General features: G+C 44.0%; 1 protein-coding gene across 3 annotated transcripts in view; it reads left to right on the top strand.

Annotated features, from left to right (window-relative positions):
* The window catches only part of B3GALT1 (beta-1,3-galactosyltransferase 1), a 315,300-nt gene that overhangs the window by 190,848 nt on the left and 98,691 nt on the right, over nt 1–25,761 (top strand). The gene's annotated exons all lie outside the window — the stretch shown is intronic.

Below are 25,761 nucleotides of genomic sequence, written 5' to 3'. Positions count from 1 at the left end.
AAGGAGTGCTTAAGCCAGTGGTTCCCAAACTGTGTGCCGTGGCTCCCTGGGGTGCCTCAGGACACATGTAGGGGTGCCACGGCTTGGTGGTCTAGGACCAACTCAAATTATTAGTGGTTAATTATTTATGAGCAAAACCAGTGCTGGTAGTTGGCAATCATAGAATGTGTACCAACAGAAGCAAATCCTGCCCTTTACCACATAACTGCCACTAAGAATCGCATATAAACCCAATCAAAATTAAAAAAAATTGACCTAGGGGTGCCGTGAAAAAAAGTCTGATTTTCTAGGGTGCCGTGAATCAAAAAAGATTGGGAACCCCTGGCTTAAGCCACAACAATGTCATAACCCTTAAATAGCACAGCCTAATTGTGAGGTTAGAGGACAGTCCCCCAAAACCAAACTACCAATTGGGTCTCAGCATACATACATTCAAGAAGGAGTAATTGAATTAATGTTATTTACTATGTACAGTATGTGTGTGTTAACATATTATTTTTTAGTACTGTGTTTACAGCAGACCCATCTTCAATGTAGTTTAAAAATGTATGTGGCCTTCACACATAACTCTGAACTTTTTATTATGTACAAATACAACAAACATTTGTGTATGTTATATATTAATTTTTTTTTTTTATCCCTTCACTACAGACACTGAACAGCAGCAGGAGGAGGTGGCAGCCCTCATGAGGGAGATACTACTGACCCTCCTGTACCTCCAGATACTATTTGGACTGTTGGAGGCCAGGATTTAATTTTTTTAATCCCCCCCCCCCCTTATTATTTGTGCCCAAAATAAACGTTTATGTACAGTTCGAAATTGCCTGTGTTTTTACTAATAAATATGTTAGAGGGCTTGTAAGGGTAGGTACATACAGATGTGTACTGTACGTTATACTTGTAATTTGAGGTGAGGGGTAATGATTGATGTGTGAATGTGTGTGTTTTTGAGTAAAATAACACATAGTGAAAATGCATGCATGTTTATTGTTGTTAGATTAAAACATCACACATAACATCAGGGTAGGTATACATGTTACACATTGTGGACAAAGTAATTATGGACATAATTTAGTACATATACAGAAACACCAACATAACTTGATGTAAAAGTAACAGCAATATGGGGACACATAGATAGTGATTAAAATGCCACATTAGAACATAACAAATATACATGTAATGAGGGTTCAAATGTAGTTTTATTAGGTCTTTATTAAGGTAGACAATTGAGTTAATAGAAAACAATAATTGAATAACAAATAGATTAATTAACCCCTTCCTGACAGAGCCAGTTTTTGCGTTCCTGACAGAGCCATTTTTTTCAAATCTGACATGTTTCACTTAAGTGGGGATAACTTTTTTTTGCTTTTACTTATCCCAGTGATTTTGAGATTGTTTTCTCGTGACACATTGTACTTCAAGTTAGTGGTAAATTTGGGTCGATACAGTCTGTGTTTTTTTGTGAAAAATACCAAAATGTCGTGAAAAAATGGAAAATTTTTCAATTTGCAAAATGTCACATTTTCTGCTTGTGAGACAAATAAACATACCACTCAAAATAGTTAATAACTAACAAAGACCATATGTCTACTTTATGTTGCAATCATTATTTCAACCTCCTTTTCATTTTTTTGGACACTAGGAGGCTTCAAATATGAATAGCAAATTCTCAAATTTTCAAGAAAATTTCAAACTCTGATTTTTTTAGGGACCAGGTCAGTTATGATGTGACTTTGAGTGACTTGTATGTGAGACACCCCCATAAATGATGCCATTTCAAAAACTGCACCCCTCACAGTATTCAAAACAGCATTTTGGAAGTTTGTTAACCCTTTAGGTGTTTCACAGGAATTAAAACAAAGTGTAGGTGAAATTTCAAAATTTCATTTTTTTTGCAGATTTGCAATTTTAATACATTTTTCTAAGGAACACAGTAGATTTTACTAGAGAAATGTGACTAAAAATTGATTCCCCCAATTCTTTGGTTTTCATAATTATCCTATATGTGGCCCTAGTGTGCACGGTGAAGAAACCACAGGCTTCATAATAGAAGGAGCACCTACTTGATTTTGGAGCCTCCTTTTTTTTGAGATTATTTTTTAGGCACAATGTAGGTTTCTAGGCACCATAAGATGCTAAAAGTTAGGTACCCCCCCACAAGTGACCCCATTTTGCAAACTACACCCTTCAGGGAATTCATCTAGGGGTATAGTGTACATTTCAAACCCCCAGGGGTTTCACCAATTGTGGTACAACTGGGCAGTGAAAATGAAAAAAATTAATTTTTCATTTTCACAGCTCAGTTGTATCAAAATTGGTGAAACCCCGGGGGGTTTGAAATGTACACTATACCCCTTGATGAATTCCCTGAAGGGTGTAGTTTGCAAAATGGGGTCACTTGTGGGGGGGTTCCACTGTATGGGTGTTTCGGGGGTCATTCAACCAGAATCTGTGCTGCAAAATCCAAAAATCACTCCTTCCCTTCTGAGTCCTGCCATGCACCCAACTGGTATTTTTTGGTCACACATGAGGCATTGCCGTACTCGGGAGAAATTGGGGCACAGATTTTGGGGTGCTTTGTCTCCTTCATTTCTTGTGAAAATGAAAAATTTTGAGCCAGATCTGCATTTTTGTGTAAAAAAATGTAATTTTTTACAGAAAAATGCAGTTCTGGCTCAAAATTTTTTATTTTCACAAGGAATGAAGGACACAAAGCACCCCAAAATCTGTGCCCCAATTTCTCCTGAGTACGGCAATGCCTCACGTGTGACCAAAAAATACCAGAAGGGAAGGAGTGATTTTTGGTGGTGGAATGAATGGTGGGTGCTATGTCGCATTAGCAAGACCCCCGAAGCACCAATACAGTGGAACCCCCCCACAAGTGACCCCATTTTAGTCACCAGCTTTGGGAGGGGGGCTGGCGCTGCGGCTGGCGGGGGGGTGGGAGGGGTGCTGGCGCTGCGGCAGCCGGGTGGGTGGGAGGGAGGGGGGCTGCCGGGTGGGAGGGGGGGGGGCTGGCGATCGGTGGTAATCGGTGCGGTATATACACACACACACACACACACATATATATATATATATGTGTGTATATATATATATATATATATATATATATATATATATACATATATATACACACACATATATATATATATATATATATATATATGTGTGTGTATATATATATATATATATATATAAAAATATATTTTTCAGTGCATATATTTCATTTTTTACTTGTTCTGCAGCTTGATGCTGCTGCTGCTGCTGCTGCGGGGGGGAGGGGGGAGGAGGGCAGCGCTGCGTGCGCTCCAGACGCTCCGGGGGAGCCGGGGGAGCTGCTGCTGCTGCCGGGTGAGTGCCCGGCGGTTTCGACGGGGGGCTGCACATCGTAGGTGATCGGTGCTGTACTTGACAGCACCGATCACCACCGATCCCTGTGTTACCGAGCGGCTTAGCCGCCGGTAACACAGGAAACGCTGTGAATGGCTGTTCAGATTTGAACAGCCAATCACAGCGATCGCCGACCGGGGGGGGCACCCTTGCCCCCCCTGGGCGGCGAGGGGGGATGTCTGCTGTCAGGGACAGCAGACATCACCTAACTGTCACTGCGTCTCTAGACGCAGTGACAGTTAGAAGTCATGACGTACATGTACGTCAAATGTCGGGAAGTCCTTCCCGACCATGACGTACATGTACGTCAAATGTCGGGAAGGGGTTAATTAATTGTCAGATTAGTAGTTGAGAGGCAAGATTTGCAGGTCATATATGTGAAGGGTATGTCAGCGTACACGGACGTACGCTCACTCTCACGAGCGGTGACACAAGCTGTGTTTTCCATTGAAAACAATAGGGACCCGTCCGTGCAAACTGGCGTACGCTCAGATCTCCGCAAGAAGTCGGTGGGGAGACGGCGGAAAGACGTCCGTACACGGCGCCGTACGCTTAGTTGTACGCCTGTTGTCGGAGTGCAAGGGCTGGGCCGCCCGCGTACGTTGACGTACGCTCATTTGTACGCCACTCCCCTTCTACGGTATTTCTGCCCGTACGTAAGCGGCTGATTTGTGGGTGGACCTAACCCTAACGGCCGCGTACGGCTAGCGTACGTTAATGGCGAACGTACGCACGTTTGGCCGCTCCGATCAGAATAACCTCCTAGATTTGGGTGGGGTTTTACTTCAAAGTGAGATCTATATTGCAGTGTAAAAATAAATCATCCAGTATTCACCCTGCACAGAAACAAAATAACTCACCCAAATGTAACTCTCTCTGCACATGTTACATCTGCCCCACCTGCAGTGCACATGGTTTTGTCCATTTGAGAAGGAATTTGCATTTGTGAGTGAACCAGAATAGGGGCCTTAATATGCATCTGTTTGAGGAGCTTTCCATTGACATGACACTGACTGCAGCTTCTCCCTGTCAGTAATATATGCTAGAAGTGCGCCACTGATGTCACTTCCAGTCTGACAGCTGTGAAGACAATGCCAATCGTGTGCTTTCTTCAGGCACAGGTGAAGGAGCAGTAACTGCAGAGGGGTGCAGTCAGCTCTTATTAATGCATTAGTCATTCCCAGGCACATGAAACATAAAGAACGAAGGATCAGCTGTTGCTCTGTTTATGCAGTTTTACAGTTTGCAAATGAGCACCCACTTACCTTCCTATCTATGAAATAATTATTCTGTTAATTATTATGTAGTCTATTATATGGAATGCGGTTAATATGCCGACAGTCGAGATGCCAGCAGTCACAATCCTGAAGCCAAAATCCCAAATGCTATCATTTCCGCAAGCCGGAATCCCAATGCACAGGGTGTATTCTCCATTGTGAGAGGGAATAGAACCTTGTGGTGAGCGAAGCCATGCCTGCAAGGGGCCTCTTTGTGCTCCCCCCAATCGCCATTCCGGCGGCAGGGATACTGCCGTTGAGCTTGTGACCGCTGGGATCCTGGCTTCCGGCAAATCATACTGAACCCCTCTATATTATCTTGTTTTTCTCACTTTGCTAATTAACATGCTCTACAAGTTTCAATCAATTTAATACATACAGTACTTGCCTACTTTAATTCTTTCTTCTTCAGGAGAAGCTGGTGGGCAATGATGATGCCAGCCTAATCTCAACACAAAACCCCGCCCCTCAAGGGGAAAGTACGTAACTGGAACAAACTTGCAAAGGGGCGGGGATAAAATTACAGGATTAGAATTTAATGATAGTATTAATCCCCGCCCCCTCTGCCAGAATGGCAGATTCACTGTATTTATTATTCACTGTGGGGACTATCCTCAGGATCCAGGAGAGTAGGCAAGTATGGACTAATAACTATTTTTTATTAATTGTTTAGAGAAACGGTCTCAGTTTGATCAAATAAATGAAGAGCACAAGTATCCCTGACAATGGGGACTGAGATGTAATGGAATAAATTTGTGCGTGTCATGTTGTGGATGTATCTAATAGATGTGAACGGAGCAGGGAGTGCTGTGTGCGTTTATAATAAGAGAAGGGCATGAGAGGTATAACAGGCCAGCAGGTCAACTGTTATGCAACACTAGCAGATTAACTAAATAATTAGATACTTGCAATCCTCCCTTGTACAAAACTTAATATATTAAAATTACAAATCAGAGAGGTCAAGTGAAACTAAAGTCACGCATAGAAATATGAATAATGAAATAGCACAATTTTTTTAACAGTTTGTTTTCTTGTATTGAATTGAAAAATAGCTAAAAACTGGGCATGGGGGTAATTCAGGCCTGTTCGCTAGGCCGCGAATTCCCACAGCGGTTGAATATCGATAGATTGCACATGCGCGACTCCTTCTAGGGATGAAATCCTGCTTCTTCTTCTGTTTGCAAGCTGTTCGCACGGTGATTGGCAGGAAGTAGGTGTCTGGGGGTGGTAACCGGCCATTTCATGGGAGTGCTAAGATAAACGCTAGGCACGCCCCCAAAAAATAAATGCTGGTAGTATCAGGAAAAGCACAGGTGTGCCTACGCATTGTGGGGGGGGGTGGTTTGAGATGTCAGCTTCAAAATAATTTGATGCCAGGCTCAGGTACCTGTAGGAAGCTTGGGCAATACATGGTGGTGTGGCCCAACTCTTTAGGAAATACAGTATTGTGCTTGGTGCCATGTGATGAGCAGGGGATGGCAGAGGTGACAACTGCTGGAGTTTGGTTGGGTTTGGAGGGAGCAATTCCCCCCCATGCACATCACGGAGGGAGAGAGTGTACATTGCTTCTGCCTCACTCCCCACTCTATGTGCTGCTATCTTTCGTGGAAGGAAAAACAGCAGGACCCCCATGTCCCTCCAACAAGCACAGATAAAGAGTTACCGCTCCCCCGCACCCCTCATGGCACCATTGATTGCGTCATTTATCTTCCCATTCTGACCCCTTCACTTTGAAGTAGGCGGAATGCGAGAGATCCGGGCACTCGGTGTGGGGGACTACCCTGGGAAAGTGGACAAATGTGTATTATGCCTCATAATAGATGTTTATATTCAGTGAGATTTGTGTGACAAAGGAAAGACCTTGTTTTATAGGATTTTTTTGCACTACATAGTTATAAGGGTCCTTGAGATGTTCTCCTCAGTATGCAGTATCTGTCTGGTTGTCCGTTGTCTAATTATAACGGTGATTCTTGTATTCCTGACATTTTTAAGTCAAACATTTTGTCACTTAACATTCTACCATCTGCTGTCTGGTTACCACAGTGTACATCAATAATTCCTGCTGACACCACAAGTGCTCGCAGTCTGCAGCTCTCATGGAATAACTGGATAATGGAAAGGCCTTCAGGGGGTGCAAATGATCAAGCTGAAACAATATGTTGGCATGTAAGAAGATTCCGCTTACATGAGGTTGTGCTCCTAGAATAAAGTGCAGGAGAAATGTGTTATTCACTTGCATGAATGCGTGTGCAAGTTTTACTTTTATATACAGTATACATAAACAAAATAAAGACATATTGGCAGAACAGCAAAATCAGGTTTGGCTTATTTTCTTTCCTTTTATAAATGGGGTTTAATTTGTTTTGAGATGATTCAATGAAACAAAAGGAAATACAGCAGGGCTGGGGTGGCTGGTGCATCAGAAATGTGCAATAAAGAATGGAAGGCATATTTATTGACTGTAATAGCCTTAATTACAGTATATAGATGGACTTATAAATTGTAATCGTTTAGTGGCATTGCATTTCTGTGTGCACAGGGAGCAAATGTATGCAAGTATCAGTACATGGCTTGCTTTGGAAGCCCAGCTTATACAGCTGCCATGCAGGCAAATAAGTCTTACCTGCTAGCAGTGGCGCAGACAGAGGGGGTTTGGGGTACTTATTACTTAGTCCCAAATCCAGAGTCAGATTAAGGTCTGTGGGGGCCACAACAAAGTTGTGGTGGCCACTATCAATACAAGTGATATAATGGTGGTTATAAAAACAAAGTATAATTTATCAGTCAGCATTGTGATTGTGATCAATTCCTTAAGAACGAAGATATAGTTTTTTTTCAAAATGCAAATGAATCACACTTTACTTAATTACCCCTAATATTCCAAATATCTTTGCTATAAATGTTTGTATAATATATATATATATATATATATATATATATATATATATATATATATATATATATACCAAAGTTTGTTTTACCAAAAAACATTAGTAGATAGGTACTTGATCGGGACTTCAAGCATCTGAATGTTGCAGCTCCTGCCTACACCCCAGGTGGTAGCGGTAGAGTGGTTTGCACGACACAGCTCAAAGTGAACTCTCTCAGCTCCTGGACATCACAGAAATCTCAGTGGCCGCTATGGTGACTGTGAAATCCCATGAGAGGCTGACAGTTACTTCAGCAGCATCTCCGTGGGTGCCACTGGCAGGTAATATCAAATCCAAATGTACTTGAATCATCCCCATTTTGTTCCAAAGATTCATTATCAACTTCAAGTTTTCTAGAAGCCACGACCTGCGTTACTAGCCAATCTCAATTGCAGCATTGCGTGGCTTTTAAAAGTCTTTTTAGCATACTGTAATGTTTAAAAATACAGATTATTGTGTGTCTTGTATATAAGTATATACAGTATAAACCTTTGCAAAACAGACCAATTATTTCCTAAAGCAGATCACAGTGTAAATGTGACCAGCAGCTAGCAGTCTACAGTTGAACAATTATGGAAGAAGATCAAAAATATGTTATTTTCTAAGGCTTACTGTTAGGCACAAATCCACTAGAACAATAAGATATTGTACTTTTGCAGTCATTTAAACTGACTTTCAGCTGTTCTATGGGTTGTAGCAAAGCTCTTTACATCTGTCAAAAGATTATTTTCCACTTGTTATACAGAAGTATATAGATTTTCCAATAAGTAGCTATATTATCTTAAATACGATTCTGTGTCAATAAGTGAATCCAGGCAAAAGTCAAATTTCACAAATATTAGAAATACGGCAATTTAGCTCAAATCACAAAATGTTACGCCAATTGCAGAAATAATTAGTAAATAATTACAACTCTAACTAGCTTAGTACACTGTAAGCAAACTGCTCATTAGATATCTAAAGCAATTATACTGTGCTATATATGAAACTGTTAATAAATAAATACATTTAAAAAGAAGTGTAAAAAAGCACAAAAAAACTAAAATTAGAGTGTGTAATCAAGTTCTACTTTTCTGTATGTGTGTGTTTTATTTTAACATTCTTTTTACAGGTGGACTACAAGTCTGAGCGGGCCCATTAATACCCGCATGCTGGGACTTGTGGTTCACCAAGTCCCAGCATGCGGGGGAGGTCTGCTGGTACTTGTAGTTCCCCTGTATAAAGCAATGTTATGTCTGAATGATTTAACACTATCAGGCTGGCGTCCAATGGCCAGGAAAGCAGGTGACAGCCTGGGGCTTCAGCCCTGGATGGGTGAAGCCTGCGGGAACCCCTTTTTTGGGGGGGTTCCCAATCCCGCAGGTACCCCGTCCAAGGTTAACCAGCCACGGTGCTCATGGTACGGCCGGGGGACCTTATGTAAAACTTTTCGGGGCTGGTTTCAGAAATACAGGGGACCTCTACGCTTTTTGTCCCCCATATTTTTGGAACCAGGTCCGGCTCAATGAGCCCGGAGCTGGTTATGCTCAGGAGGGGGGACCTCACACCATTTTTATTTCTACTTTTACGCATTTTTTAAGACAGGCCCATGCACAGATCCCAATGATCTGTGCATGGTTCTGGCAAATTCACCTGTCGGAACCTGGTCTGCATGTGTGGCGATTTTTTGTAACATTTTCCCGTTTTCTCATCTCATTAAATATGCGATTTGTATACTTTTTAAGGGGATAGCATCTGGATGCAAGTTACTAAAAATCGCAACTTCAGAATCTGTTAATTTTTGCATCTCATTAAATATGTGATTTCGGAAAACGTGCGATTTCGACCATTTTTGCCGTAAAAAAAACCGGTTTTCGCATCTCATTAAATGTCACCCCAGAAGCCAGAAAACATTTCAACCTGTACCATTTTGTTATGAATTTGTAATACCCTGCTTGGTAGTGTGTTCACGTTTTTAAGTGGGAATAGGCAGAACAATTTAAATTCAATTAGATCATAGGACTGTTCACTGAAACATAGGGAGTTATTCTGGTTCACTCCTTCTGGCAAATTCCTTCTTAGATGGACAAAACAATGTGCACTGCAGGGGGGCAGATGTAACTTGTGCAGAGAGAGTTAGATTTGGGTGTGGTTATTCTTCAAAGTGAGATCTATATTGCAGTGTAAAAATAAAGCAGTCAGTATTTAACCTGCACAGAAACAAAATAACTCACCCAAATCTAATTCTCTCTGCACATTTTACATCTGCCCCCTGCAGTGCACATGGTTTTGGCCATCTAAAAAGGAATTTGCCAGAAGAGTGAACCAGAATAAGGCCCATAGTATTTCAGGAAATAAGTATATTGATTGGGTGGGTGGGTTGCACTTGTCTGCTGTTGTCTATGACTAAGTGGGGAGCTTCTGACTGGGGCAGTATTGTGATGGTAGGAGGGGAAGAAGCAAAGACAAACAGATGTATCAAGCTTCAAAAGTGATAAAATAGAGAGTGATAAACAGCCAGCCAATCAGCTCCTACCTGCCATGTCAGAGGCTGGGTTTGAAAAATAACAGATAGGAGCTGATTGGTTGGCTGTTTATCACTATTTACTTTATCACTTTTGAAGCTTGATACATATTGCCCAGAGTCACAGACTTTCACATAGTGCAGGCATGTCCAAACTGGCCCTCCAGATGTTGTGAAACTACACATCCCAGCGTGCCTTGCCATAGTTTTAGTATTCCCTAGAATTCCCTTTAGTATTCACAACAACATAGTTTGGACTAGGGATCACCATCTGTGCAGTCACCATCGATAATGCAACCAGCCATCGGTAGTCATAAACTATGTGATCACCATTGATAGTTTTACCTATCAATGGTTTTCCATTTTCTTTTACTGACTGAACTGTGGGCCAATCAGAATGTGGAGGTGGGGCTTCATGGGTGTCGGGGGCGGATCTATGCTCTGTGTCTAGGTTGACAAAAGCAAAATGTCGACATGGGCAAGGTCGACAGTCAAAAGGTCAACATTGGGTTTTTTATTCTGCTACCACGCCCTAGTGGATGGTAGGGCATGAAATACCGCCTGTCGGCACATGTCTGCTCAAAAATCAGTGAAAAACCCCATGTTGACCTTTTTCACTGTCGACATTGCCCATGTCAACCTAATGCTTGTGTCAACCTGATGACACTGTCAACCTAACCCATGTCAACCTAGACCCATGTCAACCTTGACTCATGTCGACCTAGACCCATGTCGACCTTGTTGACCTATTGATGTTGACCCAATGCTTGTCGACCTAGTTGTTGTAGACCAAATGACCGTATCCCCAATGGAGAGTGATAAGCAGCCAGCCAATCAGCTCCTACCTGCCATGTCACAGATTGTGTTTGAAAAATGTCAGGCAGGAGCTGATTGATTGGTTGTTTATCGTTCTCCATTTTATTACTTTTGAAGCTTAGTACATCTGGCCCCGAGTGTGTGACCACCACCCAACATTAGAATTGTGGGGCCCTGGGTAGCAGCCTAATATGACTATATGTTAAGATGACCCTCTTTGCTGTAGTATAATGTACACCTGTAGTACCCTACCTTTATATCATCAGTATAGACAGAGGTTTCAGTGGTTGAGCAGCTCCCTGCAAGTTCACTGGAGTGGTGTAAAGCACATCACCAATGATTCCAGAGCACTGAAAACATGTCTTCGCCCCCTGGCATTCTAATGAGTTATTCTGAGATCTGCCAGGACAATGCACCCTACCTGAATGTGTACAGCCAACTGCAAAGTTTTAAATGTTCAAAGTAACCACTAAAAATGCCAGCGTATCTCACATATGTTATATAAATTCAAATAAAAAATGTTATGTAAAAAAAGATTAGATTTCCTATATAACATTACAGGTCATTATGATGAATAAAAATGTTTGTTTGGCAATTTTTAACACCTATTTTGACAAATTCACTTGGCACGCAAAGGGTTAAGGATGAATATTTGTCAGGGGCAATAGTTTGGGGAAGGCAAGGCTAATTTTTATCCATGTACTGTACTCTGTGAGAGCTATTGTATTTGCCCCAATGCTGGAAGATAAAACTGGACAGAATATTGTGATTAAGGAATGATGGTCAATATCATGGTATCCAATTAGTGACCTTTTTTATCGGCTGAATATGGATCTGCATTTGAAAAAAAAAAACACATGGGATCGAGGATAAGTGTTATCGTGGGTCCCAGTGGCTGCTTATCTGTTTGGCAAGATTATCAATGGGGTAGCTCCAGGCCTCCACATAAGAAGAGAGCCATCATCATAATTCTAACCAGACACCAGCTGGGTACACAGTCAGCCATAAATCATAACTAATAAAATGTATGTATATTATTCTCCACACAAAATGATGTCATTTTTGTACTTTTACATTTTAGGAAGACATTGGGACTGATAGTATACAGATTCTTCATGGCACTGACCACGCCCACATATCACTGGCCACACCCACACAGCACTGGTCAAACGTCCTTCTCATAGTAGGTGCTTGAACATTTCATAACATTCTGTATAGGGATGCCAATCCTGGGGCATTTGGTACTCTTTACCTAGAACGGCGCCAGCGATTGAAATCGCGGTCGTCGTGGGTAAAAATCGCGGTCATCGCGGTAATCGCGGGCATCGCGGGTAAATCGGGATGGCCGCGATGGCCGCGATGACCGCGATTTTCCCATAGGGAACAATGTTAAAAAGCCTGATTGACCGCGATTTTACACTTAAATGCCTCAATGGACCCGATTTGGGCATAGAAATCAATGTAAAATGGGCCACACAGCCCAAATAGGGCCAATTAACCGTTAAATGTCCCCCCCAATTTTTAACGCCACCCCACGATCCACGCCAACCCGAAGCGTGGCGAGCGCAGCGAGCCCGCGAGGGGCGGCGGTACGCATCCTCCGACCTTTTCATGCCCTACTATCCACTAGGGCGTGGTGTGAGAATAGAATAGTGTGGCGAGCGCAGCGAGCCACCGAGCCCGAAGCGTGGCGAGCGCAGCGAGCCCCGCGAGGGGACGCGGATACCTTCACAGGTAGACGCGTCCCCTCGCGGGCTTCACAGGTGTCCGCGTCGCCACGGACACCTGTGAAGCCCGCGAGGGGACGCGCATAACTGTGAAGGTATCCGCGTCCCCTCGCGGGGCTCGCTGCGCTCGCCACGCTTCGGGCTCGGTGGCTCGCTGCCAGGGGCGGATTGGGAATTAAAACCAGCCCGGGAAATATCTTAAGGCAGCCCTGGGGGGGGGGTAGGGTATTGTTGCGCGCCGCAGGCGCGCCAGATTTTTTTGGGGGGCGTGGCCTAGCAATTTTGGGGTGTGGCCTATTCCAATGAGGCCACGCCCCATTTTTGCCACTGTGGGGGCATGGCTAGTGGCTTTCTGAGCTGCTAGCTATGTCCCCGGCCCCTCAGGCTGCAGAATAGGCATCTAATACATAAATACAATGCTCACAGAGAGTGATAGCGTAGAGAGAGATAAAAGCTCCTGGCGTGCAAATAAGTCCTATATATACCAACATTGGCCAAAGGTAACGATTCATATAAGACACACAGCGGCGTCTGCCACAGAAAAGGTCATGGCATACAAAACAATATATAAATAAATAGCGACACACGGCGGTGTCTATCCCGGCAGTACGGGGGTCACATGGAATAATATCATTGGAAGGGACAAAGCCATGGTCACCTATATATCCTATTAATGAAATATTGATGCAATGTTTGAAAACTGAAAAGCAAAACTTGAAAGTCACATGAGGTGATAACCAGGGGTGAGGCAAAGGTATGGCCTTATGCAGTGAGTGCCGCACTGTTGCGGTGTTCCCTGATCGTACACATCGATTTCGTCAGGATATAACAATATAACAATGCAATAACTCACCTTATGTCACAGACAATCTGCTCCCCACGGTGTCCGTCCACGCTGGGCAGCATCCCGGTGACGTCACTCCGTCAAAGCCCGATGGTTGCTGGGTGCACATCAGTGACGTTACCACGCCGGGATCCACAAACAGCGTCCTGTCGCCATGGAGATGCGGCATCTGTTTAAAGTTTAAAAACCATGTGCAGTGGACATATTACAAAGAATGTAGATAAACACCTACGCACACAAAGATCCACAATGTTAAATATATACATAATGCAACTATCAGTTTCTAGGATCTATATGTTTGAAAACTAATCCTAAAAAGATCCCGGCGTGGTAACGTCACTGATGTGCGCCCAGCAACCATCGGGCGTTGACAGAGTGACGTCACCGGGATGCTGCCCAGCGTGGACGGACGCCGTGAGGAGCAGATTGTCTGTGACATCAAGGGGGGGAAATAAGGTGAGTTATTGCATTGTTATATCCTGACGAAATTCAACTCTGAATGAAACGTTGCTATACTTTCAAGCTACCTGACTGAACTTGATTTATTTGCACCGAGTGCCACACACTGTGTTCTCTATCTGATTCTATACCCGTGAGGGCACCGGGCGCAGTAAGTACTGGAGGAGAGAGTGCCGGACCTGTTGCAAGTTTATATATATATATATATATACATATATATATATATACACACACACACACATGTATACATACATATATATACACTTTCCTGAGGCCAAAAAATATTGCCATTTACCTGCCTGCCTCTTGTGGCTGCCAGCGCCCTCAGACCTGCCCTGCTTCTACCGCTGCCGCCACCCATCGGATCCCGAATCCCCAGCCCAGCGCGCAAAACAGACCTGCGCGCTGCTGGGGAGGATCATGTGGGCAGGGCAGCGCAGCCATTCTCCCTCCGCCCGGCGTCTATGCCTGAGCTTGATGTGCAGCCCAGCAACGAGGCAGCGTCCTGGCGCATGCCAGTGACGCACACCCCAGTCACTATGTGATGTCATCTTAAGGCGGCCTGGAGGACACGGCGGCGTGGGATCTGGCCGGGGATCATATCTTTGTTTGTTCTTCTGACACGTAAGTAAATTGTGTATTTTCTATGTTTCTGGTTGTCCTGATGCAATATATATATATATATTATTATATATATCTATATATAGATCTATATAATATATATAGATATATATATATATATATATAGATCTATATATATAGATCTATATATATATATATAATATGAGGCAGGCTGTATTATTTATCATTATTAGTTGTGGCACTTTACCTGCCACCTGTGGCTGCCCCTCAGTCAGTCAGTCTGGTGCTGGCTGCTGCCCTGCTGCCCTGCTGCTGCCGCCGCCGCTGCCCGTCAGATCCGGCTCCCCAGCCCAGCGCCCAAACATTCCTGCGCGCTGCTGCTGCTGCTGGGGAGCATCATGTGGGCAGGCAGCGCTGCCATAGTTCCTACAGACCGCGGGAGCGGCTGTGTGCGCTCGCGCATGCGCACCAGCCCTCCCGCGGCCATTTTAACTTTGGGAGCTGCCGAGGATGGCCGCGGCCATCTTTAATTAGGGCATAGTGCTGCCGGCGGCCGCGGCCCAGCACGGAGATAGGGAGGGGAGGGTGAGCGGCCACTTTTGATCTAAAATGTGCCGGCCCACAAAAAATATATATATATAAAAATATATATATATATATAAAAATATATATATATATATATAAAAATATATATATATATATATATAAAAATATATATATATATATAAATATATATATATATTAATTCTGCCAGTCCCCTTAGTGCCCCTAGTTTACCCTTGGTGCGTGCTGCCTGCTGTTAAGAGCTGCTCCTCTGCTGCGTGCTGCTGAGTCCACTCCTGCTGCTGACGCCCATCAGATCCAGCCCAACAGCAATCCTGCGCGCTGCTGGGAAGGCTGGATCACGTGGGCACTGGCCTGGGCAGCGAGCCAGAAGAGAAAGCCTCTGGACCGCGGGAGCAGCTGCGTGCGTCTGCGCATGCGCACCAGCGCTCCCGCGGCCATTTTAACTATGCCAAAGTCGAGGCCGGCCGCGGCCATCTTTACTCAGGGCAAAGTTCAAGAAGATGCCGCGGCCGGCCCTGTAAAGGAGGCAGGGAGGGAAGGAAGGAGGGCGGGCGAGCGGCTGGAGCAGGACGCAAAGCGGCAGCCTCTGACTGGACCGCGGGAGCAGCTGCGTGCGCCGCGCATGCGCACCAGCGCTCCCGCGGCCATTTTAACTATGGCAAAGCAAGAGGCCGGCCGCGGCCATCTTTACTCAGGCTAAAATTCACGTAGATGCCGCGGCCGGCCCTGTGAAGGAGGGAGGGAGGGCGGCCAGACCAGGAGAACAAGCGTCAGCCTCTGTCTGGACCGCGGGAGCAGCTGCGTGCGCCGCGCATGCGCACCAGCACTCCCGCGGCCATTTTAACTTTGGCAAAGCTTGAGGCCGGCCGCGGCCATCTTTACTTAGGGAAAAATGCACGTAGATGCCGCGGCCGGCCCTGTAAAGGAGGGAGGGCGGCCGTTCACACAAAAAATATGCCGGCCCACCGGGAAACAGCCCGGTTTCCCGGTAGGCCAATCCGCCCCTGCTCGCTGCGCTCGCCACACTATTATATTCTCACACCACGCCCTAGTGGATAGTAGGGCATGAAAAGGTCGGAGGACGCGTACCGCCGCCCCTCGCGGGCTCGCTGCGCTCGCCACGCTTCGGGTTGGCGTGGATCGTGGGGTGGCGTTAAAAATTTGGGGGGACATTTAAGGGTTAATGGGCTCTGTGGCCCATTTAACATTGATTCCTATGGCCAAATCGGGTGGATTGAGGCATTTAACAGTAAAATCGGGTCCATCGCGCCTTTTAACATTGATTCCTATGGGAAATCGTGAGCATCGCGTCGCGGGCATCGCGGGTACATTTATGGCCGGCCGCGACGCGACCGACACGATTTTCATGTTTAACATTGGTTTCAATGGGAAATCGCGGGCATCGCGTCGGTCGCGTCGCGGCCATACATAAATGTACCCGCGATCACCACGACGGGCGCCGTTCTAGGTAAAGAGTACCGGGCATTTTTTCAATCCCGGGAATCGAAATTGAAAAGTGCTCAATCCCAGGATCCCGGGTTTGGCATCCCTAAAAAAAATTTCCCCTGTGCCCCACACTGACTTACTTTTAGGGAGCGGCGAGGGGAGCAGGGGGCAGCAGGGCACAGAGGCAGGCGGCAGGTATTATGCTTGTGGCTGGGGGAGGCCAGGTGGCTAGCGGGTACCTGGCGCCACCATCACTTACTTCTGAGGAGCGGCGTAGGGGGCAGGCGGCAGCAGTGCAGAGTCAGGTGGCGGGTATGATGCGTGTTGATGGGGGAAGCCCGGCAGTGAGTGGGTTCCTTCGCTGGTGGTGTAGCGCTGCAGCCTGCGCAGCGTGACCTATGACCGAATCACGGTATAATACCAGAAAGCAGTGTGCATTAGCGCTAAGGGACTCCCCCTAGCAAACCTATTAACTAATACGATATCCCTCTATGTTGTATTGCAGCAATGATAGCATGTCAAACAAATCAGAACAATTAAAAATATAACACAAGAGATAATAGGTAAAGTTAAATATATTTAAACTGTTATATACAAATATATTTAAGTCAATACAGAGTACAACAGTACAGTATAACATTATTTTAATAGCTTAAAACAAAACAAACTGAAATAACAGCAAAAGAAACTATGATTTTCTGTTATATAAAAATGAGAGCATTGCAGAACTACACATCGTAAAGGGATGTTCTGGAAATGCAATTAACATTTATTTATTTTAATATGGCTTAGTCAGATTGCATGTTAACGATCACTGGGTATACAGTAGTATAGTAGGAAGAAATGCCTGCTGCTACGCACCATTAAACAGCATACAGGTGCAGTAATTGGCAAGTGTATTCAACATTTGTCCATGTATACAGAATGCATCCTCATTCTAAGCACAATGTTTACAAAACTTTATATAATTGTAGCAATTTAGCATCATATTCAGCAAATCCATTCTTCTCTACTTATATACGTCTATAGAATTATTATTTATTGTTTAAAAAAAAAACTATTGACAGTGGCAGGCCATGATCCATTTGCACTTCTTCTCTGGAGACCAGCACATGAGCAATACAGCCCTGTTTCTTCTTTCATTTCTGGAAGTAAGGGGGAGATGTCAGGGCCAGATTATAGTGGGGGCACAGGGGGTCAGTACCACTGGTCCCTCCTCTGTCTAGGGGCCCCCTGTGGTTGGCATGTATTTTAAGAATTCATGGTATTGTGCATGGGAGTGGGGTAGTGCTGCTGCTTTGCCTATCTGCCAATGTGACGATTAATGGTGCTGAGCATCAGGAGCCAAGGCACACTGACTGCACAAGTGTGCAATGCATTACTGGGAGTTGACTAAGGCCCTTATTCAGATCTGATCACAGCACAAATTTGTTCTCAAAATGGGCAAAACCATGTGCACTGCAGGTGGGGCAGATGTAACATATATAGAGAGAGTTAGATTTGTGTGAGTTATTTTGTTTCTGTGCAGGGTAAATACTGTCTGGATTATTTTTACACTCCAATTTAGATTTCAGTTTCAACACACCCCACCACAATTTAACTCTCTCTACACGTTACATCTGCCCCACCTGCAGTGCACATGGTTTTGCCCATTTTGAGAACAAATTTGTACTGCGATCAGATATGAATAAAGGCCTAAGTCCCATAAGACTTTGCACAAGAGGTCAGAGGCTGAGAGGCTTGTTCTGAGCTCTGCTTGGTGGAGCTCATCATATGCTTCTCAGGCCCATGAAGGATAGCAGCAGCAGCTGCCTAGTCATGGGAGGGTTTTTAATCAGAGGCAGCACTGAGCCTGTCAGGGCTCCTACAGAGTAAGGTACAGAGGGAAAAACACAGGCTTTTCATGTGGTATTTTATATATATATATATATATATATATATATATATATATATATATATATATATATATATATATATATATATATATATAGACAACTTGGATGCCCGGCACAACCTCCTTAGGTGTTACTTCGCTGGGTGCCTTTAGCAGGGAAACATACAAATGGCAGAACGCCACGGCACTCCAGACAATATAATAGTGCAAAATCTTCTTTATTGAAGCACAGCAATCAAACAGCAACATTTCGATACTAGATGTATCGGCTTCAGGCTAATTTTACACAGTGAACATGCTACTATTTAACAGACAAGTACACCAATGAACACCAATGAATCTCCCGCCGGGAGCGTGGGGCGTGCTACGGGCACCCCGTGACGTCATCGTCCGTCGACACCGGAGTTCCCAGGTCAGACGTGCTATGCGTCACAGGGTTACCACAGCAACCAATATAACAAAAGCAAAAACAAAAGGACGGGAAAGTATAATATTCATAAGAAATACATACAAAACATTCTCGGTCTATACAAATAGGGACTATAGAATCTCACCGGACAATTCAATATCAAACAAACAATAGAGATATCGTCATGTGCAAATATGCAAACAGTTTAAGCAGCGTACAGGTGAATCTGCATACAAAATCTCATACATAAAAACAGATATAATAATCAAGTGCATAATAACATATGTGATCAGGATGGTCCGCAGTATGGGGGACACTATGATAATGTCGGTGTAAGTACATCTGAAATAGAATACGTATTTGCGTAAACATCATACTGATATTAGCAAAAACAAGCAAGGTCACAAGACTAAAGTAACACATTTATCCCGGAGTGCTCATTCATACCATACGGTGCCAGGGTCCCTAGTTTCGCTATCCAACGAGCCTCATAGCGCAACAGTTGTAGGGATCTATTGCCACCTCGTATCGACACGGGGACACAGTCGATCATCCGATATTTAATCGAGGATACACTGTGTTTGGCGCTAATAAAGTGGCGAGGAACAGGCTGATCGCTGGTTCCACTGGTAAGAGCATTACGTATGGCTGACCGATGGGTAGTCATGCGTGTCTTAAAGGGTGTTTCGGTTTTCCCGATATATGATAAACCACACGGGCACAATATTTGGTATACCACAAATGTGGAATTGCATGTTAAAGTGTGCCTAATCTGTATGGCCTTACCTGTATGTGGATGGTTGAATGAGCATACATCTAGTATCGAAACGTTGCTGTTTGATTGCTGTGCTTCAATAAAGAAGATTTTGCACTATTCTATTGTCTGGAGTGCCGTGGCGTTCTGCCTTCTATATATATATATATATATATATATATATATATATATATTTATGTTTATATTAATCCCACCCGACAATTGACCAAGTTTATACTGCTTTTGCTCTGTGTTTTGACAGTGTTTTGACAGTTTGCAGACAGTAATAACAAGTAGGAGGGGGCTGTGGGAGATGTATCAAACAGAGTTAGCCATAACCAATTTAATGCCCTAGACAAAATTTTGGCTGGTGTCACCTAGCGCTGCAATTTGTTTTGCACTTTGCAGTCACAAGGCCGCACCGCAAACAATAGATTGAATGCAAAAAGACCGCATACAAGGTATCATATGCAATCCAGCCACCCAGGAGCCACTGGGTGAGTCGGCGGGGGTACCACATGCAAGCTATCACATGCATTACTTCGCCCTAGTGGATGGTGATCTTTATACATTGCCACATTGAGACCACCAATATGCTACTCAAAACAGCGACTGTCTAGCAATGAAGACCGGCCAATCCCAGCCAGGAGCTAAGCCAGTCATAGAGGTTTGCACCACCAGTTTATTACTGGTGTTTTGCTGGCGCATGGCAGAGGCCGATGCACTCACAACCAGTCAGTAGAAAAACTCCCCCTCTGGTGCTGCTGAAACATAGGAATCCACCCATAGCAAGTGCTGGACAAGAGCTGGACAAGAAGGCAAGAGAAATCAGGTACGGGAGGGGACATAGAGGAGCTCAGAGCAAATAAGGGGTAAAAAAGAAGAGGGGGTGAGAGGAAAAAGGGAGAGCAAAAGAGAAATGAGAAAAGACGGGAGACAGAGAGATGAGTCGTACAAGGGAGAGAGCGAGCGAGAGAGAGCTACAGTATTATATATCGGTCGGCATTAACATCAGAAAATCACTGTCTGCATCCCACCCGCTATGATGTGGCCCAAGAATGAGTAAAATGTAACAAAGTTCTAATCACAATACGCACACAATGTTTACAGCTGAAGTAATTGTATTGTTATTTTGTGTAATGGAATTTGGGAGCTTTATAGCATCGCTCATTTCCACTAACAGTTTTGTTTTATGTCAAACATTATAAAGCTAAATGATATCTCATTTACAAAACACAAAACAATGTCTCATAAATCTGCTCAAAATGTCAAAGCTAGTTACACAATTAACATGTTTGATTGCTGAGCAAGAATATCATTTTTACAGTGCAGAAAATGACTTCTTCCTTTCACGCCCGCACTCATACATGCACGGGTGGAACCAGTCGAGTCCCCATATATCTAAAATGAAAGAACTGATCTTTAGTAATGGTAGCGGGGGAAGCAGCAGGAGTGAACTGAGTGATAAAGATGTAACCAGTAACTTCAGGCTGGAAGTCACAGATCTGCTTCCGGGTTGGGATCATTTGGTCTACAGCATGATGGTCGACACCCTTAGGTCGACATGGGTCTTGGTCGATATGGGTCTAGGTCGACATGGGAAAAGGTCAACATGGTTCTAGGTCGATGTGGGTCTAGGTCGACATGGGAAAAGGTCGACATGGTTCGAGGTCGAAAGGGTCATTAGTTCGACAGGTCGTTAGATCGACAGGTCATCAGTTCGACAATGTCTAGGTCGACAGTGAAAAGGCCGACATGGGACTTTTCTCTGTTTTTCTACCTGAATGTCAACACGGTCAACATGGACACAGTTTAAAGTGCACCACATCCCCTCACATCGCTCGCTGCGCTCGCAATGTGTTGGGCACACTATTTTATTCTCACATCACGCCCTAGTGGATGGTAGGGCATGAAATACTGCCTGGCAGCACATGTCGGCTCAAAAAACAGTGAAAAACCCCATGTCGACCTTTTGACTGTCGACTTAGACATTGTCTAACTAATGACCTGTCGAACTAACGACCTGTCGAACTAACGACCTGTCGACCTAGAACCATGTCGACATTGACCCATGTCGACATTTTCCCATGTCGACCTAATGGTGTCGACCTAATGACTGTCTACCATCATGCTGTAGACCAAATGACCGCATCCCCTGCTTCACCCGTAACTTTAGCAGCTGCGTTGCCGAGGCTGAGCTGGTAAGTAGACAGAAGTGTAGAGGGCAGGATCTGAATAGGTGGCAGGGTACAGACCTTGGGCCAGATGGACCACCAGCCAATCAGTTTCTATCTGTCATGTCAAAAGCTGTGTTTGAAAAATGACAGGTAGGAGCTGATTGGTTGGTGATTTATCACTGTCTATTTTATCCCTTTTCAAGTTTAGAACATCTCGCCATTACTCCTTTCTTCACTATTGCGTCCTCTGCACAAACTACAGTATAAGCTAAAGTACATGGAAGGTAAGCTATATGCTGTGTTCCAGTCTGTATAACGGGGGTGATTCTTGTTGACTCGCAATATAATGTTTGGGAACTGCGCATGCACATGCTCTATTATTATACGATCGCATATAAAAGTCAGTCTTCACTGACGTCTGTTTGCGCGAAGGCAGGAGAGATCATGAGATGGTCCGCGACCATCGGTGGTGGGAATCGGTGGTGGCGGGGGGGCGGGCATTCGGATGGGCAGCAGGCGGCATCTCAGGTGCTCAGTAAGCTGCGATGTTTGCAGCTTACCAAGCCCACCTCAACTGGGCCCAACCTGTGAAGGGTGTGGACATGCTAAATGTGATTCCTGTTTTTTTTTCCCTTTACCCTAACTTACTTCCAAACCCTGGTATACCACTATATTCAGGGTAAGCTTAGGAGGGACTAAAGGTAGTGAATTAAGGATGTCACCATTAGAGGTCTCTTGTATGTACAAAAAAATAAACCAAGATTCCTTTATTCAGACTTTTTTAACTGAATTATTCTGTAACAGGGAGACCTTTATAATCTATTCATTTGTAAAGACAAATCTTACCCCTGTTTGGCCAGATTTACTTACAGTATAGGCGAGCAGCCTTGCGTGACCTGCGCTGTGCAAACAGCTGCAATTACTATAGCTCATTTCTACTCACACCTCCATTTGCTACCAGCAGAAATGAGCAAGAGACACATTCTGCGAAGCCATTCCGATGGCAGCTTGCTTGTAATTCAATAAGGCCCACAGGACCAGATATTTGCTGCAAATTTGTTTGGTATGTTAATATGAAACTTCTATTAAACAAGAATCAAGGATGGGTTTGGGAACGAACTTACATCATGTGCCGCTGTTTTTTTTCCCTGGAAGAATAAAAATGAAGAAATTATTTGTATTATTTCAGTAAAGCATTTGTCCACTTTTATATTCACATTTAAATAATTATAAAATGTGTCTATATTTTTATATTGATTTTACAGTCTGGGCATTTGATGTATTTTTAATGTGTATACATGATCCATTTAGCTAGATTAGACTTTCTCATATCCCCAAAAACAGGGCCAGCAAAGTGGTATCTAAAGCTGTGTACACACGGGGGCGATAGGGGCTGAAATCGCTGGAAATATGGTCGCAGGCGGCCATATTGCCAGTGATGGGAGTGTGCCCCGGCGATAAACAGGCCTGTTCTAATCGCTGGTTGCAGGAGCTTGCTCCTGCGACCAGCTGATTACCTCTGTGGCCCTGCCGACCATCTCTGGTCGCTGATGAAAAGGAGAAACTAAGCAATATATGGCTCAGCCATATATTGCTAGCAATATATGGCTGAGCAATATATCTCCCCCATGTGTATGGGGCTTAAGCCTTACCAGTATCACCAGTAACACCTGTTCCTGATGATAGCCACACACCCTCTGTTGCCTGTGCCCCCAGTATAGAGGCCTGCCAGAAATCTTTGGGATTTCTCAGAATCCTAGACATATTCCTTCTATGAGGTAAATTTACTAAGATGGGAGTTCTAATGAAGAAGGAATGTTGTCCATAGCAACCAATTAGAATCTATTTATTTAGCACCTTGTTGAAGATAATAGATTTGATTGGTTGCCCATAGCAACATCCTAATAGAACACCCATCTTAGTAAATAAACCCCACTTCACTTAGAGAAAAAATTCCCTAATTTTGTGTCATTATAACTTTAAATAACTAAAGACAATATTAAAGATAAAATAAACATTTTATGCATTTTTAGAATTAGTGAAGATTTATTTATGCTGCTTTCAGACCGCATAACTGGCTTTGACCCTGTATTTGGAAACGTTTCCAAAAACGGGTCTGCCAGATAAAACCCCTTTCACACCGCAGCACTTAAACGGTATATTACCGTTTAAGTGCAGATTTTTTGACACTGGCAGACCCGTTTTTGGAAACTTTCCAAATACAGGGTCAAAGCCAGTGCAGCCTTCAGCCCTCCCCTCCGTGCAGCTCCCCCCCCCTCGCGCGTGTCGACCGAGAGCATGTCGACGCCCCCGCGCATGTCGACGCCCCCCGCGCATGTCGACGACGCCCCCCCCCCGCGTGTCGGCGCCCCCCCCCCCCGTGTCGACTTACCCCGTGCCGGTACCTCCGTTGTGGATCCCGGTACTGCAGCTCAGTATGCTCGGAAAGCACTTATGAAAAAAGTGTCTTCCAGAAAATGGCTGCCCCATAGGAAAACCTGTTTAAAAAAACTGTCTTTCGTATGGGGGCAGCCATTTTCTGAAAGACACTTTTTTCATAAGTGCTTTCCGAGCATACTGAGCTGCAGTGCCGGGAACCACAACGGAGATACCGGCACGGGGTAAGTCGACACGGGGGGGCGCCGACACGCGGGGGGGCGTCGACACGCGCGCGGGGGTGTCGACACGTGCGGGGGGGCTCCAGTGCTGTGAATACTTAATGAGCGCTCATTAAGTATTCACTGTGCTGAATTTAGGACCCAGCTCATTGGCTGGGTCCTAAATACCGTTTCAGAACCGATTTTGAGCCTAAAATACCGGTTCTGAAACGGGTAGGACCCTGCATTTTAACCGGTTAGAAAAAACGTTTTTTTCTAACCGGTTAAGTGGTCCTGCACCTTTCAGACCGCACACATTACCGTTTTAAAACGGTAAAAAAACGGCAATATACCGTTTTTAAAGTGCGGTCTGAAAGGGGCATAACAGTCATCTGTTCTCCACCAATACAGATTTCCCGCCTCCCCTCCACCAGCATTTCTCTTTTAAAACTGGTATTTGGTGGAATTAACACTTTGAGTGCACACATCTCTATAAGAGATGTTCAATATATCCGCTAAAAATGCCAGCATCACTCACATGTGTTATATAAATTCAAATAAAAAATGTTGTGTAAAAAAAAGATTATATTTCCTATATAAGATAAACATTACAGGTCATTATGATGAATAAAAATGTTTGCTTGGCATTTTTCACACCTACAGTATTTTAAAAAATTCACTTAGCACTCAAAGGGTAACGGGCACTTCCCCATAAACTGCTCATTTAAAAGAATAAAAGCTCATTTTAAAAATTTAAAATGAATAGGTTATGGCCTTGACAACACTACCAGTAGTTCAAAGAAGCCTGTTTTGAGCAAGCCCCTAAACGCAGGTGTGACCCACCAGATCTGGATTAGAGAAGTGTAGTAAAGTGACTATAATTATTTAACATATCACTTGATTACCTATGTTTTTGATTTGGGTGATATTATGTGTCACATAAATTCATATAAAACCGATCTTGATGGAACTGTCCTTTAAATAGTGTAATACGTTTATTCTGTGTATAAGCAAACGATTGATAAAATAGAATCATAGAAAGTTAAGACATTAACTTAAATGTAAATGTCGCCAAGAGTAAGTTATCCACAGAGATTAAAGGTTCTGACCTCTGCAATCTACGATGAAAGAGGATTATCCAAGACGGTGTTTAGGTACTTATTTTTAATAGAAAACATACAGCAAATCAATATCCTCGACTTGGTCATCATTTGTAATATTGGCATTTAAAGGAAAGTATTAACGAATGTCTTCATGACTGGATTAACAGTGGACCAAATCCACTATGCAATAATATTAGTCTGCAGTCTAATAAAACAAAGCATTTTGCTACAGTAATTCACTTTGCCAGGCCATAACAATTTAATTATGTACAAAACCATG

The sequence above is a fragment of the Crinia signifera genome, chromosome 7 (genome assembly GCF_055691185.1).
Source record: "Crinia signifera chromosome 7, ASM5569118v1, whole genome shotgun sequence".
Classification (NCBI taxonomy): domain Eukaryota; kingdom Metazoa; phylum Chordata; class Amphibia; order Anura; family Myobatrachidae; genus Crinia; species Crinia signifera.
Note: the sequence above shows the minus strand (reverse complement) of the source record. Positions and strands in the feature narration are given on the sequence as shown.